Raw genomic sequence first — 26421 nt, 5'->3', positions numbered from 1 at the left:
ATCCTGGGTACTTTTACTTCAGTTAAGTCTATGTAAGTAGAGCTCATTGAGAACATCTCTAGAGTGGGATATTGGTAACAGCCAGACCAAAGGCATATCCTTGAAGAGGTTTATGTTCTAGTGTTTCATTAATTACCTCTACCCAATAAAAACTGAAATTTGGGCCCGAATTGCCAAGAGGAATTGGAAAAGCACATAATGGAAAAATAAGACACAAGTGTTGGAATTACCAAGACGGCCATTTTAAAGTTCCCTTGACCTGATTCGTTACTCTTGGAGTGGCAGGGGAGCAATTTGGGGGAAACCGACAAGAATTTCAGAAAGCAGTGACTCTGTCCAGTCTGTTCCCACAGTTTAGATTGACTCTTCCTATATAGAAAATGTGTGGCATCTTAAAAGCCCCTGCTTGTAAAAGCCATGATATGCAAACACATTTTGAAATGGTCTTAGCTGTCTTTTTTGTCTTTACATTAAAAAGTTTCTGTTGTTACCCAGAGATTTGGATTATGGTTAAAGACCCTGATCCTGGGCTCCTAGTGCATGGTTTCTGTGGGCACAGTGTTAAACCAGAAGGCTGTGAATTCAGTTTTTATAATTCTTTATGCTTTTAGCCTGATGATATGAAGTATAAATACTGCACTTAAGTTCATTGTGTTAGTTCTCTCCTTCTTTGCTGTTACATTATTAATTTGAAATAATCAGGTGTGTGCCTTTTTGAATCTCTATCCTGTCCTTGTTTATCTTATTTATTAATTTTGTACGCACATGAAAGATAACATTCTCGAAGTCAAAACTATGCAAAGAGATGTAGGTGACACTTTATCTGTGATATGTATTGCAAATACCCCTTCCTCCTCTCCTCCTCCCCCCAATTTGTCAGCTGTTTTTAGTTTATCACATTTCTTGAAATGTAAATATTTTCAGATATGTAAATATCTCAAATTGTGGTATTCACAAATGAATAGACAAATAACTCGGTGCAAGAAAATACAAAGTCCAGAAATAAACCAAATCACAATAAGGACATTTAATATATGATAAAGAATGCATTTCAAACCATGGGTGCAAAGATAGACTTTTTGATAAATAGTTCAGGAACAACATTCCTAGAACTGGAGACTCAAAGCCTTTCTCTGGATGAGGCTCCAGCTCTGATGTGGCTGGTTTGATCTTCTGTCCAAACAACTCAAACTTTCTCCGTATCAGCAATAATGCTGTTTCATTTTCTTATCACTCGTGTATTCACTGGAATAACACTTTTAATTTCCTTCAAGAACTTTTCCTTTGTGTTCACCGCTTGCCAACTGTTTGGCACAAGAGACCTGGCTTTCCGCTGTCTCGGCTTTCAACATGCCTTCCTCACTTGACCCCTTCTAGCTTTTGATTTAAAGAGAGAGACACGCCATTCCTCCTTTTCACTTGAACAATTAGAAACCATTGTAGAGTTACTAATTGGCCTACTTTCAGTATCGGTGTGTATCAGGGAATACAAAGGCCCAAGGAGAGGGAGAGGGATGGGGAACAGCCAGCAGGTAGAATGGTCAGAATATATACAACATTTATGAATTACGTTCACTCTATGGTTTGGGCACAGTTCATGGCACCCCAAAACAGTTACAACAGTAACATCAAAGATCACTGATCCAGATCACCACCACACATATAATAATAATGAAAGCATTTGAAATATCATCAGAATTACCGAAGTGTGACTCGGGGACACAAAGTAAGAGAATGCCATTCAGAAAATGGCGCTAGTAAACTTGCTCAGTGCGGGGGGTGCCGCAAACCTGCAGTTTATAAGGAACAATAAAAACAGTAAAGCAAAGCTCAAGAAAGCAAAGTGTGCAGGTATATCTTGTGAGTACCTTCCTAGAAGACAAATTGCTGATTTGCTAGGTCATGTAAATGTTTAACTAGTTGAGGTGATGACAAACTGTTTTTTCCAAAGTTGTAAAAAGGTATGCCCCATCTTAGGCCATTGGGGGTGGCAGGGAAAAATTGTACTCTAAGCTGTCTGACCACGACAGCAAGGGAATTCCAGTCCCTGTCTCAAAGCCCTTCCAGGTTCGTCTTTCCTACCCCAAAAGTACCAATATGCGATGTAGAAGGGTATAAATCCCCTCCCTGCTTGTGCTCGGGGCTCACACCTGTGGAGGACCGTCTCCTCTGAGCCCACCAGTGTTAAATAAACCTGCGATCCTCCAGCGTCTCCGAGAGCCACTTGGTTCTTCGTCGGGATCCGTCAGGATCCAGGCCAGGTTCCGTAACACTTGGTTCCCTGACCAGGAAACCCAAGGGCGCTGGGTTGCACGGGCTTGGGGCACCGCCGGAGGTCGTAAAGGAGAAGGCGTGCCTGACTCATTTCCGGCAGTTTCCCGCGCCCTGGCTGATTTCCGGCAGTTTCCCGCGCCCTGGCTGATTTCCGGCAGTTTCCCGCGCCCTGGCTCATTTCCGGCAGTTTCCCGCCTGGGCGCCTCCGGCGGGCAGGCTGTTCCCACGCGGACTCGAAGGAGACTTGGCAGGTGAGGACCTGGTCGCGACGTCGGATTCCGGTGAGGCCTGGGGCCCCAGGACCCAGCAGGCCCACCCCCGAGGGTGGAAGGGGAGACAGACCACTTCCCAGGGACCTCTCAGAGGTCTCACAGGTAGGGCCTCCCTGGGGGCGGGTCCTTCAGGTCAGGAACACCTCGCCCGCAAGGGGGATGGGAAGGAATTTCCGGAAGGAGTTCCACTGGTCCGGGCCTCCTGGGGGGAGGAACTGTAATAACTTCGGTGTGAATGCGTGAGGGAATGAGCAGTCTGACCTGGCTTGTCGGGCGGACTGATTCTGTGGCTCCACCGGCGGGCACCCTTAGGGTCCCCAGAAGCCTGCAGAGCCCGAGTGGCCCTAACCTGCTTCCGTGGTGACCTCATAGCGTCTAAGGCGAGCCCCTTTGGAGTGCCAGTCTGGAGTTCATACAGACTCGCTAAGGCTAAGAGGCACCCAGGTATCCTCTGGGATGGCAGACTGGGGGGCATCTGAGTGGTCTCCCCTTCGGAGGGACACCCACCCTTCATTAGTCTTCATGCCAGTGACACAGGGAGGGAACGCACAGGGTGGCCGAGGGAGCCTCCCTGCTCATCATCGTGGAGGCTCTTCAAAACGAAAGGTCTTAGACTGAACACTCAAAATTTTAAGAAGCAATTCTCAGGAGACTATGGGATCAAAACATCTGGAAAATTAGGCACCTTATGTGAATTGGAATGGGCCACCTTTGGGGTCAAACTGGCCCTCCAAGGGTGCCCTAAGACCTACCCAGTGTCCAGGTCATTTACAAAATTATGGCCAGGATTCCCAGACACCCTGACCAATTTCCATATATTGATTCTTGGCTTCAGATAGCCCAAACTCTGCCCCCATAGGTCTGGTTCTGTGCTAATAGGAAGGACCAAAGTAGGACGTCTGTAACCCTAGTAAAAGAACCCAAAGCCAGTAAGGAAGCAAAATCTATCAGGAAGGCCCTGCCCGGGACCATCAGGGACAGCGGATGAGCTCTGGACAAAGATGAACCCATCGGAAAGTGTGGGGACCACAGTCCTCCTTTGACCCAGAGCCTAAAGCTGAGCTGCAGGAAGACAGTGTTCCTGCTTCTTGTAAGTAGCATGTGTGGGGAGATACCGGATTTAGCAGCTCTGACAGCCCACAGGAAACTGGATCCAGACAAACAGGATGTAAAATAACAGGAGCTCTCATATCTACCTTTAAGAGAAAGTGGCGGCGGGGGGGGGGGGGGACACCTGGGTGGCTCAGTTGGCAAAGTATGTGCCTTCTACTCAGGTCACGATCCCACATGTCCTTCAGGATGGGAAGTTTAAGGAATATTTCCAAGCAGCGGCCAAAACTCCTTTGTTTCGGGGAAATTCCCTGTCCTCTCTGGCCCAATATGGATTGTCTATCCCCCCACCCCCTTGTTGGCGGGAAAACATGGCATCTGCTCCTCTGGAACAGATGGTCTCCTGAACCCAGAAACTTTTCTCTGTCCTCTGGCAGCACTTTGTCTCTTCTGCCTCCCCATCCCCGTTTTCCTGTTTCTGCACTACCTTGGGTGTGGCCTGCATTAATGGCTTTTAAGACCATGCTCAGTGCCTGAAGCACCACGACTCCTCCCTTCACTGTCAGGGAGCAAGAAGAGCACCCCCAGGACCTAACACCACCCCTTCCAGATTTCCCCACGTGTCTCAGGTGAAAATTGACCATAGGGAAGATCCTGGTGGAACATAATTTAACACTTAAACTAAGTTTGTTGGTTTAATTCAGACAGATGTGTCTTTTTTTTTTTTAAAGATTTTATTTATTTATTTGACAGAGAGAGATCAAAAGTAGGGATAGGGCAGGCAGAGAGGGCTCCGTGCTGAGCAGAGAGCCAGATGTAGGGCTCAATCCCAGGACCCTGAGATCACGACCTAAGCCAAAGGCAGAGGCTTAACCCACTGAGCCACCCAGGTGCCCCCATATGTGTCTTTTAAATTATCAGTGGTAAACAAACTTTTATTCTGTCAAGGTTTACTGAATGTCAAATAACCTCATGTTACCTCTGTTGGGTTGTTAGTAAAAAGATGACTAAAATGGTCAATTGTCTCATTAAAGTTTTCATGGGTAATTGTTAAAGTGGTAATTGTTGGGTAATTTCATAGGTAATTGTTCAACGTTAAAGTTTTGGTTGGATGACAAATGGAATTAAATTTGTTGGACATCTAAGTCTTTTCCAAATGGGATAAAGTGCTAAAGCATTGATTACTGGACATAGATTTGTCCTTTTGGCTTACTGCAAAGAACTAAGGATATTTAAATCTGTTGGTAAACATTTTTTGTGCTTTACTCATTCATAGATTTGCCATTTAAGAATTCTGGTGTAACAGTTCACAATTGGTTACTCCTTAGTCTTCACCAGAGATTAAGGTTTCTAAAGAGGGTAAAATTCTGCTAACTGTAACTAAGCCTGATGGAAATAAGGGAATCAACCCTGTATGTGGAAAAGTAGGAGATACGTAAGAAAGATAAGGAATTGGCATGCATTTTGTTAAAGGTAAGAGAAGGTAATTTTGTCCTAAATGAGATAGTTGTTTGGAAAGAAATGGCTTGGGACAAAACCTGAATACAAAGCAAAGTTGTAGAAGGTTTGTGATGAGATATCTTTGGAAATGAATTTTAGGTGTGGTCAGGATGGACTAAGATTGAAATGAATTTTAAAAAGACACTGGTGTAGAAAGTTGGTTTTCTCTCTTTTCAAAAAGACAAAGTATTCTCAATTGTTGGTCTGCTCTTGATAAGAAAATGCAAATAGTTGTTTTCTCTCTGCCTGTTTAGAAAAACCAGTTTCTGTGTCTTGAATTTATCAGGTCTTTAACATCCCTAATGCTATGTAGGCCTGCGCTTTAAAACTTTCTAAGTTTTAACAAACTTCCCTAACATATAAGTCATTAACAAAGTCTTGTTGACTAATTAGGCTTGCTTGTTTGGTATTTAATGTTCTGGTTCTGGCTGTTGAAGTGTTATGTATCACAGAATACCTGAGTTTCCTTGTCTAATCATATCATAGTGAACTCTCCTATCAAATCATTAACCATGTCTTTTCTGAGCTTGTCATTTATAATTATTTTAACTGTCTTGTAAAGTGAGTTATACCTTCAAAGAGATTCATATAAAGAACTTTTAGGACAGATACAGGTATTAAGTATATTAAAAATCCTAAAACTGAAATGAGTAAGAACTTCCAGAACTAAGAAGCTGCATTCACACTGAACAAGAATCAGTAACATGGGACTAAATGAACTAAAAAGATGATTACAGTTTTGTGATCCTTGTTTGAAAAACATTGCTGGTTCCTTAATGTTCACTCTTCCTGATTAAGGAAATGTAAGATTTCTATGACCTACAGAAACATGATAAAATAATCATTTGTAAGCAAATTAAAGCATTCAACTTTTCTCTCTATCTGAACCCTCTGAAACCCTGAGAAAGGTCTCAGTAAGTATTCCTTCTTCCATGGAAATCCTAGTCATTTTCATAAGTTCAGTAAGAATCTGTTCTTCTTGCAACAGGACATTGGAAACATGGGTTATTTTACCAAGACTTTGACTGGAACGTCATATTGGAGAAAGACATGCATAGATTCAGATATGACCAGACAGCTTTAAGGAGCTAAGGTTGACTTTGTGAAACTGGAGTCATAAAGCCCCTTGGAACTGTTGGCCTGATACCTTGCTTACAGAGTTCCCAGCAGCCTCACCAGGTGAGTAAAGAATGTCACTTCCTGGCAGGTACAGGAACCTCAGGGTATTTGGGGACCTCATGAAGAGGAATTTGCCCAAATCTTAAGAGTTATTGCAGGCATGTCTGATGGCAAGTACATGGCTTGGGACATGGCTTGGCTTCTGGCCTGGAGAGGCTACTAAACGTTCAACCTAGAGATTCCTTATAAAGTTCCAGCAAAGCAGATTCTAAAAGATCTATATGATCACTCACTGTTCTTGCTGAGCTTATGTAAATAATTAGGTGAGGTTGGTTAGACTGGATTTGTGTCTCAAGTAAATTAGTCTTGATTTGGCTATCTCTGGAAATGAAGGTTATTTTAGAGAGAAAAATTGTTTAAATAATACCCACACTTGTGAATGTTGAATTCTAGATTTGATTGTCTCTAAATGTTTGTTGTTTACCTCAGCTAGACAACTTGAGGTAAACTTCAGAGAAATTATCAGCGTAACTCATACATAAACAATCTTCTTGCTTATTATTCTGTGGGGATAATAATAACAGGACCCCATGGCACGTGATTAAACAACTGGAAAATGGGACTGATTCCCCAACAATTGTGTAAGTTATCACCTTGACCAATTCTGTGTGACTGGGATAATGAAATCATTCCCTAAAAGCCAGAGCATACCCTACTCCATAGGGTTAACTATGGACTTGTGGAGATAAAGGATAATACCCCTTTCTTTATGCTTGGTTGAGTAATGCACTTGGGGTAACCTTACCTCCTGAGACAAGTTTTCTCCCACTTACCACTGATCTTTTGTAATTAGAATGTTAATACCTCAAACAAAGATCTTAATGGTATTTTTGAGTTATATTTATCCTAGAAGCCACCTCTATTGGGATACAATTATAAACAAAGGCTTTCTAACCATACAACAGTGCTCCTGGTAAAAAGAGCCCCAAAGTTCCCTATTGGACAGCCCTTGACTGTAATGACTTCACATCAGGTCCAAAGTTTCTTAGAAACCAAAGGCTGTCAATGGATGTCAACTTATTAAATACCAGGCTACAGTGATAGATATGTCTGAAATAATCCCTAAAACCTGTCAGACTTTAAATCCAGCCACCCTTATGCCTGGACCTGAATGTCACACTTATATAGAGCATAAAGTTGGGGGTCATTGGTACTGTTTATTCTAGCCAACTGGATGTAAAAGATTGCCGCAGCTATAATTCACCTCAAAGACTCTATGGCAGCCCCTCCCCCCAGTAAGTAGGCTTAGAGGAGACGGTGAACAGATTGGAAACAGAGAAGTGTCCCAACACCTCCAAGCCCTGGAAAAACTTGAAGGTGCATCTCCCGAGAAGCTTTAGAACGGACCCCTCAAACCATGGTGGACAGGGCCCTACACTGTTGTTCTAACCACCCCTACTGCCTTCAGGGTCTTAGGTGTCTCAGGCCCTCACCAGCTGGATCAATCACACAATGGAAAGCCCAGCCATATCCTACAAACCTGCCCCAGCTCCATCTTCGATGAGACCCCACTGACTGATGGACATCTGTTCACCGTGGTCCCTGGCTATTGTCGCCATGACACCAACACCCTCACCTCAGGAGTTGGACTTTACATTGCTGCCCTGTCTGACTGGACTTTCTCCCAGAAACTTGTTATTGTTATTGCTTATTGGGCAGCCTTAGGAACCTTAAGATGGATTGCTAAGTTCATAGAAAACACTGTCACTGGGCAAACCACTCACTGTCCAAATACTAGGCTTGCAGGGCCATCATAATAGATGATAATGATGCCCTCTAAACTAGGCATTTAAAGGGGCATCAAAGAGGGGAATGATAGGGAAAAATTGTACTCTACGATGGCCGACCAAACCAGCAAACCAGTCCCTGTCTCAAAGCCCTTTCAGGTTCTTCTTTCCTACCCTGTTTCCCGCACACGCCAAAAGTGCCAAGTATGTGGAAGTAGAAGGGTATAAATTCCCATCCCTGCTCATGCTCAGGACTCAGACCTTTGGAAAATAGTCTCCTCTGAGCCTGCCCTTGTTAAATAAACTTCTAATCCTCCAAAATCTCCGAGTGTCACTTGGTTCTTCCATCAGGATCCAGTCCAGGTTCCAAAACAGGGCCACCGGGACAAATGATCATAGGTGGCTTAGAAACAGAAATTTATTTCTCAGTTTTAGAGACTGGGATGTCTGACATCAAGGGTCTGATGAGAGCTTCCTGGTTCATAAGCCACTGTCTTCTCCCTGAGTCCTTATAGGGCAGAAGGACAGGAGAGCTCCCTGGGATCTCCCTTAAAGGGCACTAATCCTATTCAGTAGGGACTAACTCATAACATAATCATCTCTCCAAGGACCCACTTCCCAGTAACATCACATTGGAGATCAAGATTTCAACGTGAATTTGTGGTTTGCAAACATTCAGTCCACAACATTCTGCCCCATGTAATTCAATCTGACTCCAAGGGCCTGAGAACCAGGAGTGCCAAAGGCAGAAGAAGATCCATGTTTATAGCCTGAGCCAACAGGCAGGAGGGGCTGAATTCTTTCTCTGTCTTTGTGTTCTGCTGAGATTCTCAAGGGCTTGAATGGTGCTCATCCACACTGTCAAGGGCAAAAGGCCTTAGTGAATCTGCTCATTCAAGTGCTAATTTCATCCAAAAACACCCTCACAGACATACCTAGAAACAATCTTTAGCCAAATATCCGGGTACCCTGTGATCCAGGCAAAATAACACTTGAAATTAACCATCATGGTCTCTTTGGGCTGTGTATAAAGGGATACTGTTTATTCAAATCCTCTCCAACTATTGTTATTTTTGTCCATTAAATTTTTATCCTATCAAGTGGAAAGTTTATTGAGGAATGGCTTACAATTTTTGTGTCACAGTGAGGTTGAACATCTCTACATATGTTTGGATTTATACATTTGAATGGTCTCCTGAATTCTGGTTTACTTATTTATTTGACTGGGTTGATGTGCTTGACTTTTTCATATGTGGGAGTTCTTGATATATTTTTTTCTTTTTCTCTTCAGTTTCTTGCAATTCACTTATTTGAATTGCAATTAACCTTTCTCAGTGTAACTTGTGTTTTCATTCTAAGTGATAATTTGATTAAAAGAAACTTCATTTCGGGACGCCTGGGTGGCTCAGTTGGTTAAGCAGCTGCCTTCGGCTCAGGTCATGATCCCAGCGTGCTGGGATCGAGTCCCACATCAGGCTCCTTGCTTGGCGGGGAGCCTGCTTCTCCCTCTGCCTCTGCCTGTCATTCTGTCTGCCTGTGCTCGCTCTCTCCCCCTCTCTCTCTCTCTGATAAATAAATAAAATCTTTAAAAAAAAAAAAAAGAAACTTCATTTCATACGTACAAACCTGTCAAAGCTTTCTAGAACCTTGTAGCATTTCTGGGTCGTATTTCACCAGTCTTTCCACCCTCTGCTGTTCCAATGCACATTCTCATGAGGTGGCCCTCACTTATCCGTGGATCCTCATCTTTCCAACCCCTCCTTCTGCACTACTTTATATCCTGAGGGCTCCACTCCTCAGGCTGCATTTCCCAAACCAACTTCCCACCTGTCTGCAGTTTATGTTAGTGAATAAAACGCACTCGTGGGAGATCAGAGCAGAAGAGGGACAGCGTAGCCAGGTAATTTCGACCCTTCCCTTTCTGCTTTGGGTACCATCTCCTGCAGTAGCTTTGTCATTTCCTTGGCTTCGGTTCTCTGTGAACGGGGGCCAGTGTGATTAGATGTGGGGGCTGGATCCTTCCAATTTCCCCCTCTTTCCAAAAGAATGATGGTACTTTGCTTTTCTATTTTGGAAGTATTTGGGGATCTCTTCATGTGGACAGAGCACTCAGTTTTGTTTTATTTTTCAGTTTTTTTAAAAATTAACGTATAATGCATTGTAGCCCTAGGGGTACAGGTCTGTGAATCATCAGGCTACACACTTCGCAGCACTCACCATAGCACATACCCTCCCCAATGTCCATACCCCCACCACCCTCTCCATACCCCCTCCCCCCACAACCCTCAGTTTGTTTTGTGGGTCTCTTATGGTTTGTCTCCCTTCTGATCCCATCTTGTTTCATTTTTTCCTTCCCTACCCCACAAACACCCCACTCTGCCTCTAAAATTCCTCATGTCAGGGAGATCGTATGATAATTATCTTTCTCTGATTGACTTATTTCGTTTAGTATAATACCCTCTAATTCCAGCCACGTCATTGCAAATGGCAAGATTTCATTTCTTTTGATGGCTGCATAGTATTCCATTGTGTATATATACCACATCGTCTTTATCCATTCATCTGTTGATGGACATCTAGGTTCTTTCCATAGTTTGGCTATTGTGGACATTGCTGCTATAAACATTCAGGTGCATGTGCCCCTTGGGGTCACTACATTTGTATCTTTAGGGTAAATACCCAGTAGTGCAATTGCTGGGTCATAGGGTAGCTCTATTTTCAACTTTTTGAGGAACCTCCGTGCTGTTTTCCAGAGTGGCTGCACCAGCTTGCATTCCCACCAACAGTGTATGAGGGTTCCCCTTTCTCCACATCCTCGCCAGCATCTGTCATTTCCTGACTTGTTAATTTCAGCCATTCTGACTGGTGTGAGGTGGTATCTCATTGTGGTTTTGATTTGTATTTCCCAGATGCCGAGTGATGTGGAGCACTTTTTCATGTGTCTGTTGGCCATGTGGATGTCTTCTTTGCAGAAATGTCTGTTCATGTCCTCTGCCCATTTCCTGATTGGATTCTTTGTTCTTTGGGTATTGAGTTTGATAAGTTCTTTATAGATTTTAGATACTAGCCCTTTATCTGATATGTCATTTGCAAATATCTTCTCCCATTCTGTCAGCTGTCTTTTGGTTTTGTTAACTGTTTCCTTTGTTGTGCAAAAGCTTTTGATCTTGAGGAAGTCCCAATAGTTCATTTTTGCCCTTGCTTCCCTTGCCTTTGGCAATGTTTCTAGGAAGAAGTTGCTGCAGCTGAGGTTGAAGAGGTTGCTGCTTGTGTTCTCCTCAAGGATTTTGATGGATTCCTTTCTCACATTGAGGTCTTTCATCCATTTTGAGTCTATTTTAGTGTATGGTGTAAGGAAATGGTCCAGTTTCATTTCTCTGCATGTGGCTGTTCGATTTTCCCAACATCATTTGTTGAAGAGACTGTCTTTTTTCCATTGGACATTCTTTCCTGCTTTGTCAAAGATTAGTTGACCATAGAGTTGAGGGTCTATTTCTGGGCTTTCTATTCTGTTCCATTGATCTATATGTCTGTTTTTATGCCAGTACCATACTGTCTTGATGATAACAGCTTTGTAATAGAGCTTGAAGTCTGGAATTGTGATGCCACCAACTTTGGCTTTCTTTTTCAACATTCCTCTGGCTATTCAAGGTCTTTTCTGGTTCCATATAAATTTTAGGATTATTTGTTCCATTTCTTTGGAAAAAATTGATGGTATTTTGATAGGGATTACATTAAACATGTAGATTGCTTTAGGTAGCATGGGCATTTTCACAATATTTGTTCTTCTAATCCATGGGCATGGAATGTTTTTCCATTTCTTTGTGTCTTCTTCAATTTCTTTTTTGGGTACTTTATAGTTTTCTAAGTACAGAGTCTTTGCCTCTTTGGCTAGGTTTATTCCTAGGTACCTTATGGTTTTGGTTGCAATTGTAAATGGGATTGACTCCTTAATTTCTCTTTCTTCTGTCTTTTTGTTGGTGTATAGAAATGCAACTGATATCTGTGCACTGATTTTATATCCTGACACTTTACTGAATTCCTGTACAAGTTCTAGCAGATTTGGAGTGGAGTCTTTTGGGTTTTCCACATAAAGTTATCATATCATCTGCAAAGAGTGATAGTTTGACTTCTTATTTGCTGATTTGGATGCCTTTAATTTCTCTTTGTTGTCTTATTGCTAAGGCTAGGAATTCTAGTACTATGTTGAATAGCAGTGGTGGTAAAGGACATCCCTGCTGTGTTCCTGACTTAGCAGAAAAGTTCTCAGCTTTTCTCCATTGGGAATGATATTCACTGTGGGTTTTTCATAGATGGGTTTGATGATATTGAGGTATGTATCCTCTATTCCTACAGTTTGAAGAGTTTTGATCAAGAAAGGATGCTATACTTTGTCAGATGCTTTTTCAGTATCTATTCAGAGTATCTTATGGTTCTTCTTGTTTCTTTTATTAATGTATTGTATCACATTGATTGATTTGCATGTATTGAACCAATCTTGTTGCCCTGGAATAAATCCCACTTGGTTGTGGTGAATAGTCTTTTTAATGTACTGTTGGATCCTATGGGCTAGTATTTTGGTGAGAATTTTCGCCTCTGTGTTCATCAAGGATATTGGTCTGTAAGTCTCCTTTTTGATGGGGTTGTTGTCTGGTTTTAGGATCAAGGTAATACTGGCCTCATAAAATGAGTTTGGAAGTTTTCCTTCTATTTCTATTTTTTGAAACCGTTTCAGGAGAATAGGTGTTAATTCTTCTTTAAATGTTTGGTAGAACTCCCCTGGGAAACCATCTGGCCCTGGGCTCTTGTTTGTTGGGAGATTTTTGATGACTGATTCAATCTCCTTACTGATTATGGGTCTGTTCAGGTTTTCTATCTCTTCCTGGTTCAGTTTTGGTAGTTTCTTCCATTTCTTCCAGATTGTCAAATTTGCTGGCACATTGTTGCTCATAATATTTCTGATAGTTGTTTGTATTTCTTTGGTGTTGGTTGTGATCTCTTCTCTTTCATTCATGATTTTATTTATTTGGGTCCTTTCTCTTTTCTTTTTGATAAGTCTGGCCAGGGGTATATCAATCTTATTAGTTATTTCAAAGAACCAGCTCCTAGTTTTGTTGATTTGTTCTACTGTTGTTGTGTTTTGTTTTGTTTTGGGTTTGGTTTGGTTTCTATTTCATTGATTTCTGCTCTGATCTTTATTATTTCTCTTCTCCTTCTGGGTTTAGGCTTTTTTTTTCTGTCCTTTCTATAGCCCCTTTAGGTATAGGGTTGGTTGTGTATTTGAGACCTTTCTTGTTTCTTGAGAAAGGCTTATATCACTATATACTTTCCTCTCAGGACTACCTTTGCTGTGTCCCACAGATTTTGAACCATTGTGTTTTCATTATCATTTGTTTCCATAAATTTTTTCAGTTCTTCTTTAATTTCCTGGTTGACCCATTCATTCTTTAATAGGATGCTCTTTAGCCTCCATGTATTTGGGTTCTTTCCAACTTTCCTCTTATGATTGCATTTTAGCTTAAGAGCTTTGTGGTCTGAAAATATGCAGGGAATGATCCCAGTCTTTTGGTACCAGTTGAGACCTGATTTGTGACCCAGGATGTGATCTATTCTAGAGAATGTTCCATGTGCACTAGAGAAGAATGTGTATTCTGTTGCTTTGGGATGGAATGTTCTGAATATATCTGTGATGTCCTATCTGGTCCAGTGTGTCATTTAAGGCCTTTGTTTCCTTGTTGATCTTTTGCTTGGATGATCTGTCCATTTCAGTGAAGGGGTGTTAAAGTCCCCTACTATTATTGTGTTATTGTTGATGTGTTTCTTTTGATTTTGCTATTAATTGGTTTATATAGTAGGCTGCTCCCATGTTAGGGGCATAGATATTTAAAATTGTTAGATCTTCTTGTTGGAAAGATCCTTTGAGTATGATATAATGTCCTTCCTCATCTCTTATTATAGTCTTTGGCCTAAAATCTAATTTACCTGATATATAAAGGATATATACCTGATAAAAGGATTGCCACCCAGCTTTCTTTTGATGTCCATTAGCATGGTAAATTGTTTCCCACCCCCTCACTTTAAATCTGGAGGTGTCTTTGGATCTAAAAAGGGTTTCTTGTAGACAGCATATTGATGGGTTTTGTTTTTTTAATCCATTCTGATACCCTATGTCTTTTGATTGGGGCATTTATCCCATTTACATTCAGAGTTGCTATTGAAAGATATGGATTTAGTGCCATTGTATTCCCTGTAAGGTGACTGTTACTGTATATTGTCTCTGTTCTTTTCTGGTCTACTACTTTTAGGCTATCTCTTTTCTTAGAGGACCCCTTTCAATATTTCCTATAGAGCTGGTTTGGTGTTTACAAATTCTTCTAGTTTTTGTTTGTCCTGGAAGCTTTTTATCTCTCCTTCTATTTTCAATGATAACCTAGCTGGATATAGTATTCTTGGTTGCATGTTTTTCTCATTTAATGCTCTAAATATATCATGTCAGTTCTTTCTGGTCTGCCGGGTCTCTGTGGATAAGTCTGCTGCCAATCTAATATTTTTACCATTACATTACATTACAGACTTCTTGTCCTGGGCTGCTTTCAGGATTTTCTCTTTGTTACTAAGACTTGTAAGTTTTACTAATAGATGATGGGGTGTGGACCTACTTTTATTGATTTTGAGGGGGGGTTCTCTGTGCCTCCTGGATTTTGATGCTTGTTCCCTTTGCCATAGTAGGGAAATTCTCTAGAATAATTCACTCCAATATACCTTCTGCCCCCCCCTTTCTTCTTCTTCTGGAATCCAGATTATTCTAATACTGTTTCATCTTATGGTATCACTTATCTCTCAAATTCTCCCTCATGGTCCAGTAGTCTTTTGTCTCTCTTTTGCTTGGCTTCTTTATTCTCCATCATTTGGTCTTCTTATCACTACTTCTCTCTTCTGCCTCATTTATCCTAGCAGTAAGAGCCTCCATTTTTTATTGCCCCTCATTAACAGATTTTTAAATTTCAGCGTGGTTAGATTTTAGTTCTTTTATTTCTCCAGAAAGGGCTTTTATTTCTCCAGACAGTGTTTCTCTAATATTTTCCATGCCTTTTTGGAGCCCAGCTAGTACCTTTAGAATTGTCATTCTGAACTCTAGATCTGACATATTACCAATGTCCATATTGATTAGGTCCCTAGCCTTTGGTACTGCCTCTTGTTCTTTTTTCTGTGGTGCATTTTTCCACCTTGTCATTTTATCCAGATAAGAATATATGAATGAGAGAATAAAATGCTATAAGGGTGGCCAAGACCCCAGAAAAATGTACGCTAACCGAATCATAAGAGATCCCAAATTGGGGGCAGAAGAAAGGGGGTAAGAAGAGGAGGTTTTAAAAATGTATATATATATATTATATATATTTGATAACTATATATATTTTATATATATATAAAATGTGTGTGTGTGTGTATATATATATATATATATATATATATATATTAGACTGGTGAATAGAACAGAGCCACCCATTTGATTTTGGTGTATTTTGGTCTCTTAGAAGAAACTACGTCCCAAAATTTTAAATAAAGAAAAACTTAAATATATACAAAAATAAGGGTAAACACAATGAAGTGATGGAATATGATTGTAAAGATGAAAATTTTTTTTAAAGTTTCTAAAAAAGGAATTGATAAGTTGGTTGGAAAAAGAAAAAGAAAGTGGAGAGAATTTGCTCAGGCTGGAGACTAGAAGAAAGCCCTGTGCTAAATTTAGGATATATTTTGATCTATTAGAAGAAATTGTATCCCAAAAAAATTTTTTTTAAAGCTTTTATTTATTTATTTGACAGAGAGAGGTCACAAGTAGACAGAGAGGCAGGCAGAGAGAGAGAGAGAGAGAGAAAGGGAAGCAGGCTCTCTGCTGAGCAGAGGGCCCGATTCAGGACTCGATCCCAGGACCCTGAGATCATGACCTGAGCCGAAGGCAGCGGCTTAACCCACTGAACCACCCAGGCGCCCCCCAAAACTTTTTTAGAAGAAAAAACCCTATATGTATACAAAAAATAACATTAGATACAATGAAGGATAAAATATGATTATAATAATGAAGATTTTTTAGAAAGGTATTGTTAAGGTAAACTAGTTAATAAATGTTAAAAGAGGAAAGAGGCAAAGTTAAAAAAAATTAGAATAAGAAAAACATAGAATTTAAAAAATTTAATTAACTTTGTAAAACTAAAGAATCATGGGGAGAAAGCCATGAAATCCATGCTTTGCTTTTCCCTTCTCTGGAATTCTGCTGTTCTTCTTGATCAGTGAGCTTGGTCTTGGCTGGATTTCTTGCTGATATTCTGGGGGAGGGGCCTGTTGTGATTTTCAGATGTCTTTGCCAGAGGCAGAATTGGGCCACCCTTGCCAGGGGCTGGGCTAAGTAATCTGCTCTGGTTTGCTCTCAGAGCTTTTGTTCCCTGAATGCTTTCTTTCCATAGAGCTCTAGAGGACGGATTAAAAATGGCGGCCTCCTGGGAGCTCCGGGCTCACTCCTCAGTATGCTCTTGGAGAAAAGCGCTCAATTCCTCCCATCTGCCTGGTTTCCGGCTGCACTCGGACTCACCTGACCTGTGACTGAGCACTTCCCTCTGTGGTACACACCCCGTTTGGAGTCTCCAAACCCAGCAGTACCCTACTGTTCTTCCAGGGGGGTCTCCCCGGATCTGCCACTTGTGGGGTCCCTGCTCAAAGAGCAGTGATCTGACTGTGCCATGCATCACAGTTTAAGGTAACCCCAAGCTGAGAACCCACTTCTCAGCTCCGTCTCTGTAGCCGGCTTCCCTGTTCTAGTACTTGCGAGCTCTGCTACACTCAGACACTCCCAATCCTTCTGTGACCCCGCAGGACCTGAGACCACACTGTCCCAGTGAGGGCTTCACCCCCACTTAGCCTCTGGAGCGATGTCCTCAGTGGAGCAGACTTCTAAAAGTTCGGATTTTGTACTCTGTTGCTCTCCTGCTTACAGGGGCCGGCCCCTCCCCCCACAGTCTATCTTCCCTTCACTCTGGATTCACTTCTCAACACATCCTACCTTTCAGAAAGTGGCCAACGTTCTGCTTCTAGAATTGCTTTTCTTCTTCTCTTCTATCTCCTGTTGGGTTTGTAGGTGTTCGGAATGGTTTGATAACTCTCTAGCTGAACTCCTGGGACCTGAGGTCATCTCAGTAGCTATTCCTCTGCCATCTTCAGAGCATTCATTTTTTGAATGTAAGTTACGTTTTAGGAAAATGCTGAGATTGGATGATGAGTAGCAGAAGGGGCAGAACTCACACGCCTGTGCTCAGACTGATGTGTGTCCAGTGCTCATTCATGCTCTGTAACACAAGGAAGCTGGACCACGGAAGCCGCATTCCCCAACTTGCTCAGTCAGGTGGCTTCTGTTTGGGTTTATATCATTGGATGGAAATGAGAAGTGTTTGGCATTCGATGGAGATAAGAAGAGAGAAGCAAGAGTGAAATCAGGCTTTTCTCTCACCACCACTTGCCCTTGGCTATATCTCCTCAAAGCATCAAATGCCTTCAAGTCACATCTGTTACAGTTTCAAGTTCTCCCTGGTAACCTGGTCTTTAAGCCTTCTGTGGCTTTCCACGGAGATTGTCTCTGTCCCATCGATCACATCAGTTCTTCAATCATTAACGTAACCACTTTACTAAATCCTCCACATCATTAACTAGGACAGTATAAACATGTTCCTGATTGATTCATATATATGTTACCAACAGTTTTAAATTTTGGTGTTGACATTTATATCATTGATTTTTCTAGTGTATATTTTTATCTAGTGTCATATTTCCATCCATGGGAACACAATATTTTCCCCTAGCTCTATTAAATAGCTTGCACTCCTCTGCACTGACATGCCACCACTGTCCACATTCCAAATTATATGAACACACATATCTCTTCTGAGTTCACTGTCCTATTTAACCAATTTGAGGTTCAATGCCAGTGCCTGTATTGTAATATTTTGATTTCTGAAGTGTCTAATAAGTTCTACAATCTTGTTGGCAATCTTTTTTCTTATTTTTACTAAAAGCGTCCTAGATATCATAGGCCCTATACACTTACATATGATTTTACACCAAGGTCTTGGAAATTTTATCAAGTTCTTGAAAAAATTTGTTGGAGTTTATGTTGGAATTACATTGAATTCATAGATCAATTTGGGGGAGAAATGATATCATTGGGATATTAAGTCCCTCATCCATAAAATTATATACTTATCCATTTACAAATAGGTTATTTTGTCATTTTGCATTTTTAAATATTTTTAGAGGGTTTTTATTTTTAATTGCTCGTTGTGGTCCTTCTTATGTCATTTAAGAACTTTGTTCTCCTCTTTCTTTAGACAATCTCTTCTGCTTCTTAGTCTGAGCAACAATAACATAGCACTTTACACTCGTCTTCCCACCTGCCTTCCCTTTCACCACAACTAGTTTCAATCAGCATATTTCCAGCTCTTGCTGTATACTTTGGTGAAATCAACTAAGTTTATGTATAAACACTTTATCTTTGATTCCTAATTGTAGGGGGTTAAAGAGCATCCTCTGGAAATTTGTGCCTTTCCAGAACCTCAGAATGTGACCTTACTTGGAAAATGGTTTTTACAGATTAATTAGTTAAATTGGGAGTTCATCTAATCAACTAATCTTGTAATTAGTTAAATTACAAATTCATCCTGGATTATAGTCGACCCTAAATTCAGTGGCTTTACAAGTTCATCCTGGATTATAGTCGACCCTAAATTCAGTGGCTGGTGTCTTTATAAAAGAGGGCACACATAGACAGAGGCAGAGATTGGGATGGGTACAGCCCAGGGAGCCAGGAGGATGGCCCAGAGCCACAAGGGGCTGGGAAGAAGCCAAAAAAGCATCTTTCCCTAGCCTTCAGAGACAGCCTGCCCCCTGACGTTTGGATCTCTGCCTGCTCCTCTCCAGAGATCACACATTTCTGTGGCTTTAAGCCAACCCACTTTATAGTGATCTGTTCCGAGGCCACAGGAAACGCACCATTCTTCTCTTGATACACACATTCATCTCAGTAATGGACACCCAATATGTCTCCAATTCTTTGCTACCTCCAGTTGCTACAGTGACTGTCTCCTATGAAGCCCCCTGTGGAACTGAGCTGGAATTTCACTAAGGAATATTCCTAGCAGTGGCATTTCTACAACTAAAAGGCTCTACAAAAATAAGAACTCTAATGCCAACGCTGCAAAACCTAAGAGCTAGATTTTAAGAGTAAGGTCTTAACCTGTATTCCATGTAGAAATTCACACGTAACATATGCAGCTCTTAGAGTGACAAAGGGAAACAGAAGAAGTATATCTCACTCAGGATGGCCTGTGAAAACGTCCCAGGGGAAGGTGACCCTTGAGACAAATCTAAAATAAGAAATAAACTTGAAGAAGGAGGAAAGTTCTTTTAAGTGGGGGTTGGGGGGGAGCTTTTAAAAAATGTTTAATGCATTTCTTGCTGTTAAGGAACATTTCTTTGCTATGAGTGATGAAACTATGTACAGCAATGTCTAGTCTTTGGTGGGCTGCCGTTTTTCGATTTTTGAAGTCTTGTGGAATTTGTTTTATAGAATCTTGTAACAAATGACTCTTATAGAGATAAGTGAATGTCCCAGGAATTCCATGCGCAGAAAAAAAAAAAATCTATCTATCTATCTATCTATCTATCTATCTATCTCGGGACCGAACGTGTGAGTCCTCTGCAATCAAGACTTTCAGGACACTCATATGTCCTCCTCGTTAGTATAGTGGTGAGTATCCCCGCCTGTCACGCGGGAGACCGGGGTTCGATTCCCCGACGGGGAGAGAGTGGACACACTTTTTGCCTCCGCCTTTTTCAGGGCAACTAACTTCCCCGGGGACGGTTCCCCAGAAACCAGGTCCTCCTGCTCCGATTCCATTGTTTATTTTAAGGCAGATTCCCGCATGCTGGGGGATCCTCCGGGACTGAAACTGCGCCCCAGAAAATCTGCAGGATGTGGCGCGGGGAACTGCGATGTGCCGGCGGTCCGGGCGTGTGGGGGGCGTCCTTCCCCGCGGCCAGCTGTCCGGGGCCGTCGCCGGGCGGGGCGGAACTGCCCCCTGCCGGGACAGGGAAAGCACAGGAGAATGCGGGCGGGGCGTGCTGGGGAGCACCCAGGGCGCTGCACGGGGCGCGGCTGGCAGGGCGGGGCTCGGCGACAAGCCCGGAGCAGGCCATGGGGCGGGAGCGACAGGAAACCTCTGGGGGTGGGGGTGGGGTGGGGGTCCCGCACCTGTCCCGTTACAGGTGTGTCAGGCGTGGGACTTGAACTCCTGGCAGAGACTCTCCTGCTTCATGATTTCTTCGTCCTTGGGGTCAAAGCTCTAGGCAGCACTCGTTCAAAATCGCTTTCAGGAAAGATGGATTTTAAAAAAAGTCTCCACGAAGACATTCAGAGTTGCCTGCGGTGGAGCTGCCAAGAAAATGAAACGGCTCAAAATGATTTTAAGAAAGAGGAGCGGAAACCCTAAGTACCTCCAATTAAGGGCATCTGTGTTTGACGTTGGACACTGGACATCGCTTCCATAGTGGGTGACGTCTTAGGGGGCTGTGCCCCCCAGTCCTCTCCCTTCACTTGTACGTTTAGGATAACAAGGTCGACCTCATGACTCTTGGGGAGATATTAATAAACGAGTCAATAGGAAACTGGTCAGCAGTCTATAGGACAATAATACTTGAAATTATCTTTTTCTTGGGCAAAATTGGCTTGAATTACTGTGGACAAATGCCATTTGCATTGCTATCAATTATCTACAAGTCAGCTTTTACCATACAAAACTCTGGAATAGTTTAATAAATAGAAATTCAGTTAAAGGTGCACACTTTGAACCAATTTCCCAATGCCTATTAGACAATGTCCTGCACTTTGCGGAAAGGACACCCAGCACTTTTCTGTGGTCCATCTGCAAGACTCACGCTTTTTTCTGACACAGGTGAACATTTACAGAAGTTGTGATATAGGTTTCAAACTGAGTAAATATGGAAGCATTAGCAGAGATAGGTGTGGTAAGCCAGTATCTCTCACACTTTAAGTGTTTCAGGATTACTTGGGTGTTTTGTCAAATGCACATTCTTCTCCAGCAGAGAGATGGTGGTGGTACAGGAACCAACCACCCTTGGGAAAACTCTCAATGTACGTCAAAATGCTACTGTAATTAGAGTCACCTAGAAGCCTCTAAAATACCTGTCAGAGGGTGGCATCCCATGCCAAGTAAATTAGGAGGTCTGGAGGTGGAACCAGCCTCCAACAGGTGTTGAAAATTCCCAGGTGATCTCCATCATGATCTCTGTCCTTGGTTATTCTGATTATGTTACTAACATATTCAGATGTTTATTGTATTTAATATAAAATCTAAACTATTTGTAAAGCACATTGACACCCCGCCCCCAGTGATCTAGCCTAGATCATTATTTACCTACCTACTCATCATATAACAACAAAAGTAACTTCGTGTTTCTCCTCCAAATCATATAGTCACCACAGAATGCCAAAGGGCACGGTGAGGATGGTGTGTTTTATTTCCGTTCTGCTTTGCCTTTAGAGACTTTAGGTGGTACATGAGGGGTAACAGAGAGGGAAGCAAAGAAGAGAGAAGAGGGGAAGGGAGAGGGGCTGGGGAGAGGTAGAGAAAAGGAAGGAGGGGAGAATGAGCAGAGGGAACACCTACTGAGAAGTGAGAAGTGGGTTCTGAGGGCAATGGTCTTTTCCAGCTGAGGAAGCCCTCTGAAGCAGGTGCCACCTCCCTTCTTTTCTGACTCTAGAGAGCCTGTGGAATCCCAATTATGAAAGTGCAGGGAAAACTCCGAAGGGGGCAATGAACTCATATGCCCTGCCTTGTAATTTTGACCTTTAGCTCTCTCTCCCTGTCTTTTATTTTCCTGAATAATTAAGTGAACTCCAGTCACTGGACTCATCTCTTGTCAGGTTCATAAGGGAACCTCATGTCCTGTTCTTCGTGCCCCATAAGAATAATGATGTCCCAGGGCCCCTCTGCTCTGCCCACCTACCCGCTTTCTGCAATCACTGATGGACTCCAGTGAAAACACTTCTATACAGAACCTGCTCGTTTGAGCTCAACCTTTCTCCTTCATTTCCCATGCAATTGTGTGCGTAAACCCGCTGTTCAGCAAATGTACAATGTGGAGGTTAAATGATCTGCTCAGTGAGAAAGGGCTCTGGCCCCAGAAGGAGACTCTAGGTAATTGATCCACACTCTTGGGAGATGTGGAAGCTGTAGATTCCTTCAGCTTGTCCGGGAGATCTCATTTTACCTACTGAATTAAGACTTATAAGCGGGCCAGAATTCGATCTAGACAACAGCAGACTTTTGATCTTTTTAAAAAATTATTATTTTTTAAAGATTTTATTTATTTATTTGACACAGAGAGAGATCACAAATAGGCAGAGAGGCAGGCAGAGAGAAAGGGGGAAGCAGGCTCCCTGTGGAGCAGAGAGCCCCATGCGGAGTCTTAGGACCGCGAGATCATGACCTGAGCCAAAGGCAGAGGCCTAACCCACTGAGCCACCCAGGCGCCCCGACTTTTGATCTTTTAATATCTGTTTCTGTTGAGGAGCTATTTGACATTTCTATGGCAGGCACATCTACAGAGGCTTCTGCTTCCCTGTCTGCTGGAGGATTTCTGCGGTCTGGTTTAAGGCAGTGGGGGGGGGGGGGGATACCCCCACAACTTTATAGGCATGGTGTTCTCCTGTGGATATATGACATAGTGGAGATGAGAGAAATAATGATGAAGTAAATGTAATCTTGCTTTGCATACACAGTACCCACCAGGTGAAAACCTCGACCTTTTTGTCCAAAACCCAGTTAAAATCTTACAAAAATCTATAGTAATGGACAGAGAACAAATACAAAGAACCTTGTTACTGAAGAAGCTTTTACAAAATATTTAAATCCCAGACAAAGTAGCTTTTTTTTTTTTTTTTTAAGATTTTATTTTTAGGTCATCTCTACACCCAAAAGGGGACTCAAATTCATAACCCCCAGATCAAGAATCTAGTGCTCTACTGACAGAGCCAGCCAGGCACCCCGAGGAGGGGAGCTTTTTAATGAAAACACAAAGTGGATGGCTAACACAATCTCAGAATGTGTTTGGATTTTAGTTGATCAACTATGTTTGGCAAAGTGGGTAAGACTTGTATAACACCATCTGGTGAAAGAGCTGGGGAGCCCCAGATATATCACTACCTTCAGTTTTTATTCTGGTAGGATCTAATCAAATCGCACCCCACCTTCCAGGGAGTCACCCCCACAATATGCGAGGGAATTTTAAAAGGGCAGAATTCATAGTACTTCGGTGATGAGTTTTTTCTTGTTACCTTTCTTCCTATCACCCACGATTCCAAATTCCCTTGCAAAGTCTAGGACTGGTTTAGTTCTTTCTTTGAAGGAATAATTAAATGAAGCCAGACTAGGCCTGAAAATCTGTAAAGAATGAGTTCTTCTGGGCCACATGTATGGTCTTCTGCGTGTGGCTGAAATAAAAAGTACACCTGACGCCTGAACAGGGACTTGAACCCTGGACCCTCAGATTAAAAGTCTGATGCTCTACCGGCTGAGCTACCCAGGCTCTACCAAGACCTCCTAATTTATCTTATAAATAACTAAATTCCATAAACACTCTGGGTTACCAGAGAGAGCTGGAGTGAACCAAGGTTTCAGGAACTTCAAGGATCCTCCAAAAGTGTGGCTCAGTTACCGGGATCATCGAACCCTCGAGCAGATCGAGTAACGGCCACACTGTACATGCTTTCAGCAGCCGGGTCAGGCGCACAGCTGCGGGGAGAATGAAGATCCCTTCTAGAGTCAGTCGTTGCCGAAGGGGATTCGCGGGTTTGGGCAGAAAGACCCTCGGAGACACTGTTTACTCCCCAGATGGTGGAAGAGCCGCGGCGCAGACTCCCTCACCAGCCCGTGGGGGAAACCGGGACGAGGCGACCCCTCTTAGGAACGGTTGTGGTAGTGGAGGAGCAACTTGAAGAGAATGAAAGAGAAGATGGAGACAGAAGAGGAAGGTTATACTTGACACTGGCCGGGGAATTTTGTCCGGTGTTCCCTTCGGGGTTTTCCCGCTGGTTTCAGAAATGGGACGTCTGGGTTCCTTAGGGCTACGGTGGGAGGGGGCAGTGCAAGGCCGCCTCTGGCTTTCTCATCGTGAGCCCCAGCTCGTTCCAAGACAAGAAAGGCCGGCGGTTGAGGAACTAGGGCTCGTGGTTCATTATTTACCGGTTCTTGAAACGTTTTCTGAGCGCCTGTAGACAGAAACCCTGAGGTCAAAAATCCCACCCCGAAGGCGGCTCCAGCGCCTAGTTCCTTGGGGAGCTGTTGCACCCTCCCCTGCCCCTGCACACACTAACCCGGGACTACTTTCTCCGGAGTCCGTCATTCTATGGGTCTTTTTTGGTTTTTCTATTCATGAAGACAAATGCAATTCTGACCAAGTGCGAAGAAAATAATGCATGGGCTTCATGCGGTACCCACGATGCCAACTACCACGAAATAATGTGCAGGAGTTATTTTAGTACGTAAATCATACACAGAATTCAGGAATGACAAACACTGTGACAAACCTATATCCCGGAGGGAAACATTTAGTCACTTTGACTTAACCTAAAAATATAAACCAGCCTTCCAGCTTCCTCCTGGACGGACGGTTCGAAAACTTTGGACGGGTTGGAAAAGGGGGCGTGTAAGCCCCTCTCCCCCACCCCCTCCCGGGCTGTGAGCCCTTCGAACCTCTCCGCCCGGCTCTGCGCGCCTCCCCCTGTGCCACCTTGTGCCTCCGGCTTCCTGCAAACCCGCCCTTTCTCCCCCGCGCGAGGCAGCGCTCCGGGCGCGCAGTCGGCCGCAGATGCTCCCGGCCGCGCCAGGCGCTCCCCGGAGGCGGATCACAGTCCCGGTGCTCAGCGCGTCGTGCGCAGTACTGTCAGGATGGCCGAGTGGTCTAAGGCGCCAGACTCAAGTGTCCGCTTCCCTCGCTCGGGGCTTCTGGTCTCCAGGTGGAGGCGTGGGTTCGAATCCCACTTCTGACAGGCTGGTGATTTTATTCTTGCCCTGTTCAATTCTGTAAGTTTTTAGAATTAAATCACTTCCTTTTTAGGCAGCGGTATCAAAGCTTATCCTTCCTCCCTATCACTATCCGCACTTCACCCTTCTCAAGCCGGTGGTGTTCAGATGTGTTTCTCCTTCGCCTGCCCTTCCTTCCTCCCTGCTTTCTTTTTCTTTCTTTCCTTTTTCCTTTTGACATTTATGATGTTTATAAATATCTATATGGATAGTAATAGGTCAGTATTAAAGTGTAGGTCTTAAAATATAGGTGAGGGGAGGGTTCTTAAGTTCCCGTTTCCAGTTTCAACTGTTCTGTGAGAGCAAGTGGCAGATGGTTTGAGCGTTCTCGGGCCCTTCTCCTGCGGGTCCCTCCCTCTCCCTTGTCCTCGCCTGAACTTTTGTTCTTTTCCTTCCGACCTTCCGCTTCCCCTCCTTGCACACCTTTTCCCCATCGCATCACTCTGCCACCCTGAGGGCGTGGGCTGCGGAGTGAAGAGTTGGGATGCCTCTGTTCAGTACCACGAGATCGTCGAGAGGCCTATGAGAGGCAGAAGGGTTAGAACAGTGGTTCGCAACCCTGAGCGGTTTTGCACCCCGTCCCACTCTCCGAGGACACTTGGCAATGTCTGCAGATACTTATGATTCCGTATTTGTGTTTATTTAAATACGTACATATAGGGATAGAGTAAGATGCATTTTAAAAACAATGTACACATGATGCTTTAAAAGTCTGAGATAGTTATTTTTAATTGATTTGTTTATACAAAAAGAACATGCGAATCCTGGTATGAAAATGTGTGCTAAACAGCAAAATTAGAAATTTTTTTCCGCAAAATTACCGAATTATTTGTGCCATGTTAACCAAAGTCCTTTTATAATTGTCAAGACATTCTGTTACCTCTTTGTAGTGTTGGTATATTTTAAATAATTTTGAGAAAACTTACTTATTTTAAGTTTCTAATGATCACTGTTATTATTGCTGTGGTTTTTGCATGCCTCGGTTTGACAAAATTATGACTTGTGTTCATATTTTGTCTTTCAAGACGATTCATCTTGACCTGATTTTCCCAAGCATAGGCCTTTAAAGCAGAATAGTAACAACCGTGAAGATATCTTTTATGCCTGAATTCTTCAGATTTTCTAGAATGGCTTCCAAATAACACCAAGATTTGTTCTTCCACTTTATAAAAATTATGAATAATAGAATAATTAGGTTTGCTTTATCATTTTTCACACTTTAACTCAGAAATATTGTAAGAATTATTTTATTTATCGAGTTTAGGC

General features: G+C 42.8%; 3 non-coding genes across 3 annotated transcripts; 2 read left to right on the top strand and 1 right to left on the bottom strand.

Moving 5' to 3' along the window:
- Positions 1-19782: 19782 nt before the first annotated feature.
- TRNAD-GUC (transfer RNA aspartic acid (anticodon GUC)) lies at positions 19783-19854 on the top strand. The gene has a single exon. It is a non-coding gene; the product is annotated as a tRNA-Asp (tRNA).
- Positions 19855-23586: 3732 nt separating this feature from the next.
- On the bottom strand, positions 23587-23659 carry TRNAK-UUU (transfer RNA lysine (anticodon UUU)). The gene has a single exon. It is a non-coding gene; the product is annotated as a tRNA-Lys (tRNA).
- Positions 23660-25014: 1355 nt separating this feature from the next.
- Positions 25015-25121, top strand: TRNAL-CAA (transfer RNA leucine (anticodon CAA)). Its single transcript has 2 exons — positions 25015-25052; positions 25076-25121. It is a non-coding gene; the product is annotated as a tRNA-Leu (tRNA).
- The last annotated feature ends 1300 nt before the right edge of the window (positions 25122-26421 follow it).

The sequence above is a fragment of the Mustela lutreola genome, chromosome 6 (genome assembly GCF_030435805.1).
Source record: "Mustela lutreola isolate mMusLut2 chromosome 6, mMusLut2.pri, whole genome shotgun sequence".
NCBI lineage: Eukaryota > Metazoa > Chordata > Mammalia > Carnivora > Mustelidae > Mustela > Mustela lutreola.
The sequence above is the reverse complement of the archived record's forward strand: the minus strand, read 5'-3'. Positions and strand labels throughout refer to the sequence as shown.